The sequence below is a fragment of the Podarcis erhardii genome (genome assembly GCF_964252035.2).
Source record: "Podarcis erhardii genome assembly, chromosome: 5".
Lineage (NCBI taxonomy): Eukaryota > Metazoa > Chordata > Lepidosauria > Squamata > Lacertidae > Podarcis > Podarcis erhardii.
In genome coordinates this window covers 79,776,841-79,795,259 of record NC_138509.1, presented here as the reverse complement: position 1 = coordinate 79,795,259, position 18,419 = coordinate 79,776,841, and the positions used below count along the sequence as shown (strand labels likewise).

Here is an 18,419-nt window from a genome sequence, read left to right as displayed (position 1 = left end):
GGGCGCGGAGGAGGGACTGGCTGCTTCGCTTATTTGCATAGCTGGGATTCTAAACTCTGTGGGTGGGGAGGGGGGGGGGAAGGAAGCGAGGCGCGTGCACTTGTGCGCGTTCTCACGCACACCAGGAGCGCCCTGGAGAACCGGGACCGCTTGCATTGCAAGAAAAAAAGGGGCACTTTGTTCCGGGCAGGGCGAAGTTGTTGCACGGCAAGAGGCGCTGCAGACACGTGCAAACACACTCATACCTTCGTCGCCCACCCCCCACGCACCCGCCCCTCTTCTTCCTACCCCCCCCCCCCGCGCGCGCACACACACACCCTGCGGTAACCCGAGAGGCGCCTTTGAACCGAGCACTGCGAGGAAACTGGGCGTGGGAATGGGAGGCCGCGTCGTCCTGCGCCGCGATTGGGCAATCTGAATTTGCCGAGCAACAGCCCCGGGTCGGATTTCGGGGGAAACGAGAGTGAAGCATGTTAGTTTCTGTCTTCGAGCTGGCGAGGGGGAAATGGGAAACGGAGAATTGGAGCGAGCGACGGGTTGTCGCTGTCACCTTGACATAGGAGGAGCTGGCTTAGCAGAAAGCTATCTCCCCACCTAACCACCCACCCATTCTCCCCCCCCCCCCAAGTTAAATCTTCTTTGTATTGCCGTCGCAATAAGGCAAGGAGCCGGGCCAAAGAGGGTGGGGACGAAAGTCGAAGCTGAGAAACGGCTTGGAGAAAAGCGATTCCGTGCAAGGAAGTTGTTCGTGAGAAATGAATGAGCAGATTTCATATTCGCTTTTGGCACACAAAGAACCCCCCGAGCACTGATGACTAGTTGCCTTGTCCTGTTGGGAAGTATCGAGGTGCAAATACGAAAGGGGTAATTTGATCGTTATTTACTCAACGCACCTTCCCGTCTCATTCATCTCGTACCATTTGCATAGAGAAAGCTGCGGGGTTGCTATTGCTTTAATCGGCAAAGTATCTCTGGGATTGCCATTGAATTTCCCTCGCACAAAATCCCTGTGCTGGAAGCCTACAGAATCCCCATTTTCCAGAGAGGGAAACTAGAGGATTGCAGGTGTATTTCCCTGTAAATTCCATTGGATCCGGTGGGGTTTACTTCTAAGTAAATATGTATAGGTTTGCACTGTAAGGGAGTACTTGGGAGTAAGACCCAACATTCGAGGATAGCCTTCAGCATGAGTTACAGTATAAATTCAATTATTGCTAATTATTAAATAAATAATTAAATTTGTAGGAATTAAATTCATCCATAGACCTCAGGGTGGTTCAAAATACCTCATAAAAATGAGAACAACTCCCACAAACCAGTATTACATACACACACACACACACACACACACACAGTAGTATATTATATAAAATACTTTATTTTTATTAATTTTCCAAATTATTACAAATCAAACCGAATTACTTTAATTGAATACAGTTTCTTAAAATTAGGTTTCCCGCTCTTGTAGCAAACATATGCACAGTGGGGGTATCAGGTGGGCTGTTGCCCTGGGCGCACTTGGGGGGGGGGGCTAAAACAGGCACCCTCCCAGCAGAGATCCGGCACGCAAGGGCCTGCTCGTCAGGGGCGAGGGACAGGCTAGTGGAGGGTGAAGCTCATGCCCCACCTGGCGATGAGAGCCTGGCGAACATGCGCGCACACTCACCTTGGGCGCTGGTGGAGCTGCTAGCCTCTGACTTCTGCTGCTACTCCTAACACAGCTTTTAAAGGCAAAGCCCCCCCTAGCCAAATGGAAAATGGCAACCCTATAACTGAATACAGTGGTACCTCGCAAGACGAATGCCTCGTAAGACGAAAAACTCGCAAGACGAAAGAGTTTTTCGTTTTTTGAGTTGCTTCGCAAGACGAATTTCCCTATGGACTTGCTTCGCAAGACGAAAACGTCTTGCAAGTTTGTTTCCTTTGTCTTGCAAGTTTGTTTCCTTTTTCTTGAAACCGTGCATTCAGGGGGTGCAGTTGCGACTTGACTTCGAGGAGCAACTCATAGCACGCGGTGTGGTAGCCTTTTTTGAGGTTTTTGAAGACTCTGGTGATTTTTGAAGCTTTTCCAAAATCCGTGCTTCGCAAGACGAAAAAACTCGCAGAACGAATTAATTTCGTCTTGCGAGGTACCACTGTAGGTTGCATACTTCTGCCGCCCCCTTTCCAATTCCTTACAGGCTTTCCTCTACAGTGGTACGTTCAGGTTACATACACTTCAGGTTACAGACTCCGCTAACCCAGAAATAGTACCTCGGGTTAAGAACTTTGCTTCAGGATGAGAACAGAAATCATGTTCCGGCGGCGTGGCGGCAGCGGGAGGCCCCATTAGCTAAAGTGGTGCTTCAGGTTAAGAACAGTTTCAGGTTAAGTACAGACCTCTGGAACGAATTAAGTACTTAACCCGAGGTACCACTGTCCTGTATATTTAATTTGTGCATTAAATTTTTACCTGCAAACAATGTCTGTTGATTCTGGGTGGTAAAAAAAAGAAAAGAAAAGAAAGGCCACATTTTGAAGTCAACATTTTGATTGCATTTATTAAGAAGAATGAAGTTAGCATTTTTACCATGCCAGTCCATGCGACACTTGTGTTTGCTCGCTTTCGCCACCACGAGGCCCTTCCTCGTTGTTTTTTTTAAAAAACCATGGTGTACATATTTCCTCTGCTTTTATGACTGAGGAAGGCAAATAGTGTGTTCTCTTTCCCCTTTAACTGCCACCTTTCCATCATGCTCCTTTTGCGTGCTGTGACCAGCTTGTTGTCCCTCCCTCCTGCATGCTTCTAGCATCCTCTGTTCTGAACATTATGCTCGGCAGTGACATTTGAACAAATATGTCAGGTCTACCTGGCATTTTACCCTTATGAACTGTCAGGCTGTATGGAGAGGCAAGCAAGGAGATCTGACACATTTGTTCACATGGCCCTGTCAAGAACACTGCTGAGGACTTGGCAGAAAGGTAGCTGTCAGGCGGCTTTGAAAAAAGGCAATTCACCTGTAAGCTTCTGGGGAAAGGCAGCTATTCAGCTACAAGCTGGGCGGGAGAGAGGTGGAAAACTATTTCTGCTGCTGTCTGTCAAGGGGGCTGTTAAGAATTCGTGGCCTTATCATTATCCATTCTCTGCCTCTATCTCAAGATGACTTACAGGCAGAATACTTAACCAAGTCTTCTGGAAAGGATATTGTAGAGCTGGGAAAAGGTTCGGGAAACTGATACAGGGGATGGAGCAACAACTTCCCTTGGAGGAAAGGTTGTGGCATTTTGGACTTTTCTGTTTAAAGGAGGGGCAAAAGCAGCGGCACAAAAGAAGTGTTGACAATTATGCAGGGAGAAAGCAGATAGGGAAATGTTTTTCTCTCTTGTAACGCCAGAACTCGTGGACATCCAGCCAAGCTGAGCATTGGAAAACTTGGGACAGATAACAGAAAGTACTTATTCACGCAGTCTGTGGAACTTTCTCCCACAAGAGGCAGCGGGGGCCACCAACCTGGACAGGTTTAAAAGAAGGCTAGACAAATTCATGGAGGATAACATCTACTGGCTTGATGGCTGTGCTCCACCACCGGAGCCCACCTGCTTCTGAATTCTAGTTGCTGGAAACCACAGGAGAGTTCTGCTGTGTTTCCGCTTGCAGGTTTTCCACAAGCATTTGGTTAGCCTCTGTGAGAACATGATACCTGACCAAATGGGCCATTGGCTTGATCCAGCAGTTCTTAAACTTAGGTTCTTAAACTGTCTTTTGGCATAGCTCTGCTTCTCCTTTACACCTGCGGGTGTGGCAGTAGATGTTCTGGACTGTTGGCTTGCCTCGGTAAAGGACTGGATGAGAGCCAACAACCTGAAACTCGATGGATACAGCATTTGTATAGTCAATCCTGACCACATCTAAAAGGAGACCATGAGAAACTTCCTACGTATCGTCTGAAGAATACCTGCATGAGAAGGAAAACCATGCACTGCAGATTAAAAACCCATCATCTGAGAGATTGGTGGCAGTTGGCTAACATATCAGAATTGCAAAAGGTACAGTCATACCTCATGTTACGTTTGCTTCAGGTTGCGTGTTTTCTGGTTGCGTCCCATGGTGACGGAACGGGTTGCTTCCAGGTTTCACTGCTCGCGCATGTGCATAACGTCAAACGCATGCGCAGAAGTGGCGAATCGCGACCCGCACACGCGCAGACATGGGTTGCGTTCTTTTCAGGTTGCGAACGGGCCTCCTGAACCGATCCCGTTTGCAACCAGAGGTACCACTGTATTTTAGAAGTGCCTCTCATTTGGGATGGAAATCACCTGTGTAATTTATTTCTGGAGGGCAGAGGACGAAAGCTTCTGTGTGTATGTCCTGTGAACCACTAAGAGGAAGAAGCATGTTTCAAAACTTCCTTCACCATCGGTCTCACTATTTAAAAACACAGATGCTTTTGTCCTGGCTGGAAACAGCGAGGCATCTCAGGGGAGTTCGATGTTATGTTTTGCAGGCTAATTCATCATCTTGACCTAATCAGTTGGAAGACTTGGTGGCAGAGCAAGCCTCTGGAAATGGAACCAGAGAGATAAGACCCACATCCGTTCCTGCATTGCAGTAGAGGCCTCATATTGCAGCCCTCAAGATCCGTCTGTCTCACCCACCATGCAAGGCTGTGTGTATGGGCAGACGTGCACTTGGAGACGACCTTCAGCTAGGGAATGACTTCAGGAGGAAAACAATACACCGGCCATGATTCACAAGAGACAGTCATCCGAACTGTATATCAGAAAGCAAGCTTCCTCCTCCCCCGCAAAACATTAGCAGCCGCTCCTGTCTGCCTGTGAACATGCAAGCGCCGTGCACTGATGTGGTTTTCTACCACCAAAGCACAGAAACAAAATTAGCAAGAGGAATGAAACAGAGAGAGGCTTCCAAGATCCTTGCAGTCTGGTGTTTTCACAAGGGTGGAACGTGGGGCTGAGCTAACACATTCGCTGAAATGTCCGTATCTAAATACAGTTTACATGCTGGGTAACATCTATATAGTGCTTCCATACCTTTCAGCCTTCTGATCTGAGCACTCTCCTTTACTCTCCTATGAATGGAATAAAGGAAAAGATACTGAATCGAACCACTGGTTCATACAGTTCAGCATTATCTGCACTGACTGGTCTTAGGTCTCCACAGTTTTGGAATGGGGTCTTTCTCAGTCCTATTTGGATATGCTGGAGATCAAACCTTGGATATTCCCCATATACAGCCTGTGGGAATGTTGACAATAGTAGGAGAGGATATATTGATTAAATATTATCCTTCCTCACTCATGCTAGTGAGCTAGTAGCAGAGCACATTCCCTTGTACACTGCAGGAAGCTAGTTGATGGATTAGTGAGAATCATTTGATTTAAGCAATCCAGTCTGGTTTGTCCAGACTGGATTGTTCTTGGTATATCTCCTTTAGTTCCCTCTTAAAAACAATCATGACACAACAGTCTTCTTTTAAAAGTAATGATAAGGTTTACTTACATTCAGTTCACAGTATGGTACTGAAGGCAGACTTTATCTTGTAGTTACAGTTACAGAGAAAAGTGTGGGTTCATCCTTTGTGAGGGATGAGCCCATGTGCTGCTGGCCGAGAGCCAGCAGACAACAAAAGGCAAAATGGAGAGAAGGGATCAAGGGAGTCAAGAGGAAGGGATCAAGGGAGTCAAGAGGAAGATGGCTACGTGACTAGCTCCTTTATAGTGTCTGCCAGGGTCACTCCCATCTACCTGGTCACACCCAGTGGGAGGATGCTCCAGACCAGGTGTGACAGGAAGTCCTCCTGGCTGGAGCAACATTCCCCTGTGTGTCCACTCTGGGCAAACAGGAAATGTTGTATCTGAGTGCATCAGTGATGTTACATCCCACACAGCCTGTGCTCTCCAATGAGCTACAGGAGGCACATCCCAAGATGGCAATCTATTGCATCCAGTAGTTATACCCCATGGTAGCAATTCATTGTTCATTTAATAAATGTTCTTGTGTCAAAAATGTAATGGAAAAGTCATGTTACTGGCCAGCATGAGACCTCCTAAACTTTAACAACAAAATATTCCTTAACCCACCTTCCTTTAAGGCAGGGGTCAGCAAACTTTTTCAGCAGGGGGCCTGTCCACTGTCCCTTAGAACTTGTGGGGGGCCGGACTATATTCTGAAAAAAGAAGAAGAAGAGGAACGAATTCCTATGCTCCACAAATAACCCAGAGATGCATTTTAAATAAAAGCACACATTCTGCTCATGTAAAAACACCAGGCAGGCCCCACAAATAACCCAGAGATGCATTTTAAATAAAAGGACACATTCTACTTATGTAAAAACACGCTGATTCCCGGACCGTCCGCGGGTTGGATTGAGAAGGCGATTGGGCCGGATCTGGCCCCTGGGCCTTAGTTTGCCCTACCCATGCTTTAAGGTGTTTCTCCTGATACATTCCAGTGGATGTGCCCAGGAGTCGCTTCACAAGCATAGCAATGATGCGTCAGTGGCAAATTTGCTAACAACATGCTCCTCACTACTTGAACTGTGCCAAAGGCATCTCCTGCTCTTTCCAAACAAGCTGCAGGAAAACAGACTGGAGCGGGAAGCATGGTTTTGTAGCAAAACAGGTAGGGTTGCCACCTGGCCTATCCTTGTGCTTTTGACAGCAGCCGGAACTGCAGAAATAAGCAGGGGATGCTTTTCATAGCACGGAAATCAACATTCTTCCCTGCTAATGCCTGCACATCAAGCTGTTATTAAAGGCACGGTGTGGAACATTGTGTCTGTGGATAAGAACTGGTGATAAGAGTTCATTAAAAAAGAAAAAAACACTCTGGTGAATTGGACCAAAAGTCCATGCAGTACAGTGGTACCTCAGGTTAAGTATTTAATTCGTTCCAGAGGTCTGTTCTTAACCTGAAACTGTTCTTAACCTGAAGCACCACTTTAGCTAATGGGGCCTCCTGCTGCTGCCGCGCCGCCGGAGCACAATTTCTGTTCTCATCCTGAAGCAAAGTTCTTAACCCAAGGTACTATTTCTGGGTTAGCGGAGTCTGTAACCTGAAGCATATGTAACCTGAAGCGTCTGTAACCTGAGGTACCAGTGTACAAGAGTTAGCCAGCATGCTGCCTTCCAGAGGCCATGGACTATAATTCCCATCAGCCCCAGCTAGTATGGTCAACAGTCAGGGATGATGGGAGTTGATTTCAAAGGCGCCATATTGGCTAACTCATGACCACCATTTTGTTTCTGACAGTGGTTAGGCATTTCCTTTGCAAAGCTTCCAAGCTGGGCATGAAATCACCAGCATTTAACAGTGTTGTTGTTTGGAGTTGGCGTGCTCAAAAAAGCTGAACAGAGCACACTGGATCCTTGTTGAAGGAACACCTTTTTACCTTACATATAATCTCACTCAGATTCCCAAATTTAGGAGACTAACAAAGCTTTTTGTTTACTGCAGGAAGTAGATCCTTCATAGAAAAATAGATCCTAATTCTAACTAAGGCATTTGAGACATGCTTGCTCTTACACACATAGAGAGGTCTCCTTCCTCAAGGTGAGGATGATGAAGAAGGAAGCAGGAAATGAAGCAGGAAAAGAGCAAGCAGAATGATCAAGGGGTGGAGCAAGCCCCCCAGGAGGAAAGGCAACAGCATTTGGGACTTTTTCACTTAGAGAAATGGTGAGTAAAAGGTGGCATGGCAGGAAATTATAAAATTATACATGGCATGGAGATAGAGAAAAGTCCCCCCCCCCCATAACACTAGAACTCATAAACATCTAACGAAGTTGAATGCTGGGGGATACATTCAGAGAAAAGAAAGAACTTCTTCACACAGTGCTTGGTTAAACTATGGAACTCCCTGCCACAAGAGGCAGTGGTGGCCACCAACCTGAGTGGCTTTAAAAGAGGATTAGACAGATTCTTGGAGGATAAGGCTTCTCAACGGCTACTAGCCACAATGGCTATCTTTGGTCAAGAGACCACATGCTTGTAAATGCTGTTTGCTGAAAACTGCAGGAGAGGAGAGTGCTCTCGCACTCAAGTCTCACTTGTGGGTTTCCCACAGGCATCTCCTTTGGCTTTTGTGAGAACAGGATGGGCCCCTGGCCTGATTTCAGAAGGCTCTTTTTATGAGAGTATCAGCCCGAAAGCGAAAGAAGATCAATAGGTCTGTGCAAGGACAGTCTGGGAAGATCAGAGGTTCCTCTCTGTCTACCCTTCACTTGAAAGTATGTCAGCCTACGGTGCAAGCTGAGCAGCACTTCGAACAACCAGCCTCTACTTTTTGCTGCTAAGAAATATGCAGCCTTTGAACATGGGCTCATGCCTGTAAAGTACTCTCAAAGCAACGTTGCATTTATTCCAGTGCACACGGCAGTTTATTCTGTTTTGGGCATGTTTCAGTCACCGGTTTTTCCCACAGACTGTGCATAGATCTGTGTGTATGTGTGTGGGTTTTAAAGAAACTGTTATTAATTTTGCTTTGCCGCAGCAGCTGCTTGCTAATCACGCTGTCATCTTTGCCGCAGTACGCTGTGTGTGTACATGTGTGCTTTGCGTGTGCATGCCAGAACATGGTGGGTTAATTAAACATGGCGGTGCCATTGGCAAAGATGCTTGTGTGTGTGTGAGTCACACACTTGCATTTGATTAGTAGTCTTCAGCGGAAGGTGAGGTTCCTTGTCCTGTCAATTTTAAGTGAGCCGAGATTTAACATAATTCCGCACATCTTGGTAATTAACACCCTTGAATGAGTCAATTGTGCACAGCTGACTAATAAAGTCAAGACCATTGGTCACATGAGACACCCAGCTTGCCAGTTCCTTTGGCAGGAAATTTGGATGTCAGAAAATATGGGGTTGTGCACCAAAATGCCAAAGTTCTCCTGCATGCTTAAGATAGCAAAACTTGTACATAAAATATGGCCATTTATAAACAGCAACAGATACTTTGAACCATTAGGGTCTGGTGAATCATCTTCAAGTTTCTGAGGCTGAAGCAAAGAAGGGCCGGATCCTTGGATAAGAGGATACATGAAGCCTCCGGGTAAGAACAGAATATAATTAATATACTGTATTGTATAATGTTGAATCTCTCAGAACAAGATGGGCCTATTTGAAATGTTGATTCAACATTCCACCCCCCCCTTTTTTTTGCAGATAGATCTGGATTGAATTGTTAATTAATTGGCTTGGAAGGTTACTAATATGTTTTGTGATGCATAATCATCTTATTACAGGGCTTTTATGTTTATGAGAGGTGATTTGGGCATGGTTTATTTGGAAAGGTGGCATCTCTCTCTCCCCCCCCCCCCCCCGCTAAATGATGATGATACTAAATAAACTGAAACAAAACTGTTATAAGTGTTGCCTATGCAGCCAAGCAAACAAACCTTGAAGCCTTAAGATTATCTCATTGCTGTGCTTTGCTCTGATGTTTATGAGAAGCGCTTTGGGCATTGCTTACCTTGGAAAGATGGCATCTAGAAAACTGAGGATGCTGATGAGAAATAGATGGAAATGAAAAAAAGAGAGAAGCAGCTTGAATCCTTACGATTATTGCTAAAATTTATTACAATTTTATCCCACCCTTCCTCTAAGGTTTTCACCGCCCCACGTTATGCTCACAACAACCCTGGTAAGGTTTGTGAGATTGGGAGATAGTGCCAGGCCCAAGGGAAGTTAGGGAGCTTCAGGACTGAGTGGGGATTTGAACCTGACTCATCCTTCCCTGAGATCTATAACACACTGGCCACCAGTTACATCAGAGGTGGGGAACCTCAGGCAGGTGGCCCTCCAGATCTCGCCATCTGGCCCTCAGAACTCTTGCCAGGCCACACATCTCCCCAAACCTGCTTAACACCCCAAGTGTTTCCCCCCAAGGCTGGAATCTGTCATTGAACCCTGACTATGCCTCTGGCTAGCCTGGATGGAAGATACAGAGAGGATGTGCAAAGTGCGCAGAAACAAGCCTTCTGTAGAAACGAGCATTCATTGCTTTGGCTGCTTTGGCCTCTGGCCCTGTTTATCACTGCTGTGGGGTCCTTGGAAGGGAGCCCAGAAGGGAACCCTTGAGCTGAAAAAGGTTCTGAGTTATGAGAGGAGATATATCTCAAGGGCTGTCACATGGGGAAGAAGCTTGTTTTCTCCTGCTGTGGAATGTAGGACCCATACCAATGGCTTCAAGTTACAAGAAAGGAGATTCTGATGAAGCATCTGGAATAACTTTCTGACGGAGCTGTTTGACAGTGGAACGGTCTCCCTTGGAAGGCTCTCCTTCCTTGGAGGTTTCCAAGCAGAGGTTGGATGGTCATCTGCCATGGATGCTTTAGTTGAGATTCCTGCATTGCAGGGGGTTGGGCTAGATGACGCTTGCGGTTCCTTCCAACTCTACAATTCTATGATTCTATGAACCCTGATCTATATACAGCTATGGCAGGTGTGGTGGGGCTGAGTTATGGAGCTGAAGGTGTCACTGCAGCTTATCTGAAAGTCACCCCATTGAACATTAGTGGAACTTAAGTCTAAGTGTACTCAAGGTTATGTTGCTATCAGGAGAAATCCAGGTTTGCCATGGAGCAGACAGCCAACAGACGGCTGCTGCTAAAACCTTCTGTTCATTGACATTCACACTTTGCATCTTTAAGTATACATTTCAGGTTAGGTGTGCACCTAGATATGTGTAAGGAGGCCTTTGGGCCACAGATAAAAGGGGTGTTGCAGCTGCAGAGATGTTTTGTCTGATGACTACCTGGGAGAAGGAGAAAGATTTGCTGATTAAGCCTCCTAGGAACTCCCAGCCTTGGAATAATCGAAGGCACCAGCCTGGGGTCAGCTGTGAGATGCTAATTCTATGGACATGCACACATAGCCAGTTCCAGTGTAGACAATTTGAGCACACATTCTCATGGGAAATAGCAGCATGAGCAAAATAAGGAGCAATCCCTTCCCATAGTTAAGTATATTCAGACATACTGTACTTTGTAAGGATCGCTAATTAAGGATTTGTATGGCTCACTCTCTCATCAGTGCCTCCAGAATGAGATTAAGAGAGTTTGGTACTGGCGTCGGAATCCTTGGATTCCTTCCTTGCCTTGCAAGACTAAGATAATGGAATTCCAGTGATGGTATGAAGCGTATTTTATAAGAGACTCTCCCTAGAGCAATATGGGGTCTGAATGTGCAAAACAACCACATGAAAACTAGGAGAGGCGAGAAGCACATTTACCTAATTACATCAGAGCAAAACGTTCTTCATAATTATTAATTGGAGCCTTAAGTCTGAACCCAGAAAAATTTCACACGGGTGCTTCATAATTCTTCCTGCTCTTGAATTGCCCCAGTGCCTGAAGCCAAATATTTCATGTTGCCATTTGAATTAGATGGGTGGGATTGCGCTTTTCCCTTTCCTGCCCCCACATTTGCAAGGACATGCGCCGGTAAGTAATACTAGGAGCTGCAGAAATTGAGGCAGTGGGAACAAATGCACAGCGCTGAAAACGCCAGCAAAAGTATTCCGAGACCTACAGTGCAAACTTAACCATGTCCACTCGGAAGGGAAACCCCTTTGAGTTAAATGGGATCTACTCCTACAGGGAAGTGTATATAATAGGAATGTAACCTGAGTCAATGTAAGATCTTTTAAAACATGCAAATGGTGAGAATGCAGACAGGAGTATGGATTGTTCTGCAACAAAACCTGACATTCCACACAGGCAATGGAAATAATATACAGCCTATTTTGAAACACATGGGGTTACGTTAGAAAGGATTAGGCTTACTAGTTATTTATCTCAAAACTAGTTGCATTCAATGCTAATGCTTGGTTTCATGTTGTACTGGACACAGAGGAGGCATGCAATGCAGTCCTGTAAGTGCCTACTCAGAAGTTTCACTGTGCTTAATGGAACCATGTTGTTTAGTCATTTAGTCGTGGTTGGACAGTGTTATTGAAGCTACGAACATGAGTTTGAGCAAGCTGCGGGAGGCAGTGGAAGACAGGAGTGCCTGGCGTGCTCTGGTCCATGGGGTCACGAAGAGTCGGACACAACTAAACAACTAAATAATGGAACCTACTCCTGGGTAAAAGTGCATAGCATTGCTTCACTAGATCATTATAACAGCCTTCCTGGATAAGGTCACAGGCTCATCGAATACAGTGGGTTGGGGACAACTGAAACCATCCTTGACCCTTGACCAGCCAAACTGGAATTGATGGGAACTGGAGTCCAACTTACCTAATCTAGTCTCCAGCAATGGCTGGTCAAATGTCCCTGAATCACTCACACCCCTACCTGCAGCTGATCTTCCACAGCCTCTGATACCCCTAGATATACAGCATCTTAAAAAGCAGAGACATCACCTTGCCAACAAAGGTCCGTATAGTTAAAGCTATGGTTTTCCCAGTAGTGATGTATGGAAAGTGAGAGCTGGACCATAAAGAAGGCTGATCGCCAAAGAATTGATGCTTTTGAATTATGGTGCTGGAGGAGACTCTTGAGAGTCCCATGGACTGCAAGAAGATCAAACCTATCCATTCTTAAGGAAATCAGCCCTGAGTGCTCACTGGAAGGACAGATCCTGAAGCTGAGGCTCCAATACTTTGGCCACCTCATGAGAAGAGAAAAAAACCCTGGAAAAAACCCTGGTGTTGGGAAAGATGGAGGGCACAAGAAGGGGACGTCAGAGGACAAGATGGTTGGACAGTGTTCTCGAAGCTACCAGCATGAGTTTGACTAAACTGTGGGAGGTAGTGGAAGACAGGAGTGCCTGGCGTGCTCCGGTCCATGGGTTCTGAAGAGTCAGACACAACTAAACGACTAAACAACAACAGCTTAGAGGTTCCACTCTAAATCACTGAAATATTGCCTCCCCCATTTGTCTAATTCCTTTAAAATAAAATAAAAACTTTACACAGTGCTTTTTTTTTAAGTGTTACGTCACACACATTATCGGCCTAAATCCATAACATAGGGCAGTATTATGTATGAACCCCCCACAGTGCTGCATTACCAGGGCAATCCTACACGTGTCTACTTGGAAGAATGCCCTTTAAGTTCAACAGGACATATGCCCAGGTAAGTCCATGTAGAGGTTGCCACCTAATTCTTGCTTGAAATCTAGAAAGATCCTATCTGCCTCCTGCCGCACGAACATAAATCCATGTTCTAAACCAGCCTTGTCCCATGTGAATTAAGATCTTCCACAGAGGACCTTCTCCAGATCTCTCACTATTGGAGGAGAGGTGGGTGGAGACTGGTAACCGAGGACAGAGTCTTCCCTGTGGTGGTGCTCCAAACTCCATTACAAAGTTCACTTTTTATCATTTTGGTGCTAAGTTAACTTTGAATGCTGCTTTTTATCTGATTTTGCAGCTGCTGCTGTTACTCACAGATTTCTTGTTATTACATTTGCTTTTCATTTTACTGTTGTGTTTTTAATCTGTGACGTGGGTGTAGCCTAGGGGAGGGCAGGGAGGGGCAGCTGCCCCCCTAAATCAATAAAACTACATAGCAAACTGAGGTTCTGCCCCCCCAGCAAAAGGCCTGCCCCCCAAAGCTGGCCACACCCATGATCTGTGCTATCAATCACTCCAAGAATTTCTGCAAATGTTTAGAGTAACAATCTTTGTGTTCTTATCTGGGATTAAGTCCCATTTAATTCACTGGGGGTTGCTTCTATGTAAACATGGGGTTGTACCACACCTTACTCAGAGTAGATCCATTGAAATTAATGGGCATGGTTAACTTTTGTCCATTAATTTCAATGGCTCCGCTGTGCATAGGACTTAACTGGATGCAACCTCTGCATAGGATTGTGCTATAGCTAAATAGTAATGCAACCTTATCCATGTCTACTCAGAAGTAAGCCCTGTTTGAGTTCAATGGGACTTACTCTCAAGTAAGTTTGTGTAAATTGAGCTGTAGCCTAAATATACTATCTAGCAGTCACAGCAAAATCAATTGGGGAATGAACTGTGTATGTTAATGGTTAATTATGAAGAAGGCACACAATCTAAATTAACATTACGTACATATCATGCAGGTGGATAAACCTAAATAGGCCTGCTCCTCAACTACTCTGTTTGGGCAAAGAACAGGGCTTACTTACGAAGAAACCAACACTTCTGAGGACAGAGGTAATTACACCAAATTACTGCACTCATGCAGACAAACCCAATTCCCAGTGGCTATATATAGTTGTGTAGATGCGAAATGTTGAGTGTTTGTATTTTCATTAGGCAGCCATGTAATTTAAGATGATATGTCATGACACAAGCCAAAGGATTACAAAGTGATTTCTGAGGCTATGCCACACATAGAGGCAGCAGCCGTGACCACCGTGAAGGCATGATCTCATTCCTAAATACACGTTTCTCTGCCCTCAGCAATAGAGCACGAGCTTTAATTAATTCTTTTCCACTGGCAAATTGCACTCAGAATGTGTGCATTAGTTTATAATTCAGACTTCCACGCAGTAACTCAGTGTGTACCCTTCCTTTCCATAATGGATCACACAAGGTGGTTTTCTCCTTGAGCTTTTTGTACTTTTTAAGAAAAACAAATCCTGGCTCCAGCATTTTCCCTGATCTTAGACAAAAATCAAAGAGAACCACCTTTTACACCTAGGTTCTATTTTTAAAATGCCAGCTGTGTTTAGATGTAACAGAAAACCTTTGTGAGGCTTCACACCAAATGAAGTCAGCGTAGTAAAATAAAACAAACCCAAATCCCATTTTAGAGTTATCAGAATAACCTTCCGTGAGCCTTGGGCTGCTGTGTTTCCCTCTGCAAAAAGGGCAGAAGATTAACTGCAGTTTAGTCTGTTGTTCAGACCATAAACAGTGGTTAATCTTAACTACAGTTACTTGAAACAAGCAAGCTTTGTAAGCTGTGCTATGAATTTGGCCTGTTTCAACAGGTTAAACACGGTTCATCTGGGTATAGACGATGTGGCAAGCTGCGGTTAATCCAAAACTGAAGTGAAAGTTTCTGAACTCTCCTTGCAGATGTGTTGGAGGAGGACAAGTGCAATAACTCATTCTTATTCTGCTAAACTGTGGCTTAGCATTATGTCCAAACCAAGGCTGTTTAATGGGATTCCACGCAATTTAAAATACATCCCATGTGTGCTTTCCCCCCCTTCATTATCCTCACAAACATCCATATCCAAGTAGCAGCTCGCATTCCCCCTTTTAATGTGGATTTTCCTGATCCATAGATAATGCAACAAGGAAGAAAATCACATAAAAGCACATGTTGTCCAATTGTGGATGTACTAAAATGCATTATGTGGCGTTCTTTGGATGTGTGTGGTGATATTTTGGTGGGTGCCATTCTTCATCACACACCCTACTTCCAATGGCAAGGCCTCCTTAGTAGGCTCTCTCTCTCTCTCTCTCTCTCTGTGTGTGTGTGTGTGTGTCTGTGAACATGCTCAAAATGGACCTCAGGTTTCAGGAACTCAGGGATGCGAGTGGCGCTGTTGGTCAAACCACAGAGCCTAGGACTTGCCGATCAGAAGGTCGGTGGTTCGAATCCCCATGATGGGGTGAGCTCCTGTTGCTCGGTCCCTGCTCCTGCAAACCTAGCAGTTCAAAAGCATGTCAAAGTGCAAGTAGATAAATAGGTACCGCTCCAGCGGGAAGGTAAATGGCATTTCCGTGTGCTGCTCTGGTTTGCCAGAAGTGGCTTAGTCATGCTGGCCACATGACCTGGAAGCTGTACGCCGGCTCCCTTGGCCAATAAAGCAAGATGAGCACCACAACCCCAGAGTCGGCCACGACTGGACCTAATGGTCAGGGGTCCCTTTAACTTTATTAACTGAGGAGAGGAGAAAACACCACACTGTGTGAATGCATCCTATTAAGCAGTGTCCTCTATGGGGAACACTGAGGCAGAGTTCATTTGAAAGTGTTAATGAGTGGACAAAAGTACTATATTTTGGAAAAAAAATATGAACGAATTCCTATGCCCCACAAATAACCCAGAGATGTATTTTAAATAAAAGGGCACATTCTACTCATGTAAAAACACACTGATTCCTGGACTTTCCGGGGGCTGGATTTAGAAGGCGATTGGGCCGGATCCGGCCCCTGGGCCTTAGTTTGCCTACCCATGGCCTGAACCAATGGCTGCAAGTTACAAGAAAGGAGATTCTGGCTAAACATCAGGAAGAACTTTCTGATGGTAAGAGATATTCAACAGTGAAACAGACTCCCTTGGACTCTCCTTCCCTGGAGGTTTTTAAGCAGAAGTTGGAAGACCATCTGTCATGGAAGCTTTAGCTGAGATTCCTGAATAGCGGAGGTTTGGACTAGATGACACTTGGGGTCCCTTCCAACTATAGAATTCGATGATGAAAGCTAGAGTCCAACAATATCTGGAGGGCCATAACTTCCCTATCTGTGGTACAAAACACAAGGACTGTGTACTAAATACAAATTGATTTGTTCATTGCTTTTTATGATACTGGTACTTGATATTTTGCGAGTTCTTCCTCTAAAACATTTCTCTCTTGCTCTTTCCCTTCGGAAAAGAGTTCCAGATAAAGAAGTGTTGTTCTTTTAAAGTTCATGGCTCTGCTAATAGATTGTCAGGAAAGCGGGGGTTGGAGTTGTACTTTATTTTCTTATTATTGTACATGATATCTTTATATTGGTTTGAGAGTAAAATATTGTACATTTATTTCAGAAATTGCCCTGGAGGACAAGAGACAGCTCAAAACACACAAGTCTTTAGATTCTGATAATAAAAATTCCAGAGCACTTGCAGCCTTGTTTGTATTTTGGGTTGGTGGATTCCTGCTGCTGCGGTAATAGATCTTTCTTTCTTTCTTTCTTTCTTTCTTTCTTTCTTTCTTTCTTTCTTTCTTTCTTTCTTTTTTTCTTTTTTCTTGAATTAACACCCAACATTTATTGACCTAGAAAATGTGTCATTGGAGATGAATTGACTGTGTTTCTTCATTTATTATATTGGAAGCCCACCTTTTAAAAATACATGATTTTTTCATTGAAAATAAAAATGCCAGCATCAAACCATAGACATTTTAAATATTATTTTAAATAATTTTAAATATATTGTTGACGATATGTTTAGGTGCAAATCTTGAAACAATTCAGATAAATTTAATATAAATGCAATACATCTCACCATAGTGGGGGGGGGGAACGATGACTGTGTGATCAAGTGACCTTTGTGCCTGCTCATTCTGCTGCCTAGCTGCTGCGTGTAGATGGTCAGCTTCAAGGCCCCTTGTGGCTCTTCATCCTTAAGCCTGACTTGGACCAGGCAGCCCATCAAGCAGAAGCTTCCTTCAGCTTGAGGGCCATCATCTGTAAAGTAGGATAGTAGCTTCTCTATTGTGAAGCTGCAGAGTGGTGGTCCACAGACAGGGCAAAACACTGCCTCCTTCCCTACAGACCCTCTCAGATGCAGAGGTGGCCCTCTTGATGACGCCATCACCCTCCAAGGCTCAGTGATGGCCCCTACTCTGTGATGGCCCCTAACCTGAGGAACTCTCTCCCCACAGAGGTGCACCTGATGGCTGGCGCCTTCACTCTACAGCTTTCTGCAAGTGCTGAAGGCACATTTCTTTACATCTTGGCTTTGACACTTGAGATGAAGAGAAGAAGAGTTTGGATTTGATATCCCGCTTTATTACTACCCGAAGGAGTCTCAAGGTGGCTAACATTCTCCTTTCCCTTCCTCCCCCACAACAAACACTCTGTGAGGTGAGTGGGGCTGAGAGACTTCAAAGAAGTGTGACCAGCCCAAGGTCACCCAGCAGCTGCACGTGGAGGAGTTGAGACGTTTTGACTAAGAACCAGTACAGGGAAGTGGACAGAGGGTTTGGTACAAACCTCTGTTTACCCATGAGGCTCATGTTGGAGCAGTTGCTTTCTCTCATCCTAACTTATCTCACGGGGTTGTTGTGAGAATCTTGGTGGTGGTGGGGATAAATCCTATATGTGTGATAAATGACAGATGGGCAACACTGAGTTTGTGGGATCTGCTCGGTGTTTTTACAAGAAGTTTGGCAATTAGCTGTACTGGAAAGATTGTCTCACAAACTTCAAGTAATGAGAGGTCAAAGAGAGATGGACAAGTTTTTGGCAGACTGGTTTGTGTTTATTGATTTTATAAATAGCCAGGAATCTGGTAGAACAGTTCCAACTGCATATGAAATGGTTTGGGTTTTTAAAAAAGGAAAAATAGGATCATTTTCAGAAGGGTTAGAGGAATTAAGAAAAATGAAATGTGGATCTAATTAATGGAGTCATTTGTTTTGATTATAGGTTATAAAAAAATGAATGCTGTAAGGGGAAAATTAGTGTTATATATTATAGCAGATTGAATATTACATTACACAGAAGATTCTTAATCCTGCTTGTGGACTATATAGTGTTTTAAAGAAATGTAA

At 44.7% G+C, this 18,419-nt stretch overlaps 1 long non-coding RNA gene across 1 annotated transcript; it reads left to right on the top strand.

Annotated features, from left to right (window-relative positions):
• Window positions 1-13,157: 13,157 nt before the first annotated feature.
• Window positions 13,158-18,413, top strand: LOC309342445. The gene is made up of 3 exons (XR_014156822.1): window positions 13,158-13,242; window positions 14,043-14,136; window positions 17,529-18,413. It is a non-coding gene; the product is annotated as an uncharacterized lncRNA (long non-coding RNA).
• The last annotated feature ends 6 nt before the right edge of the window (window positions 18,414-18,419 follow it).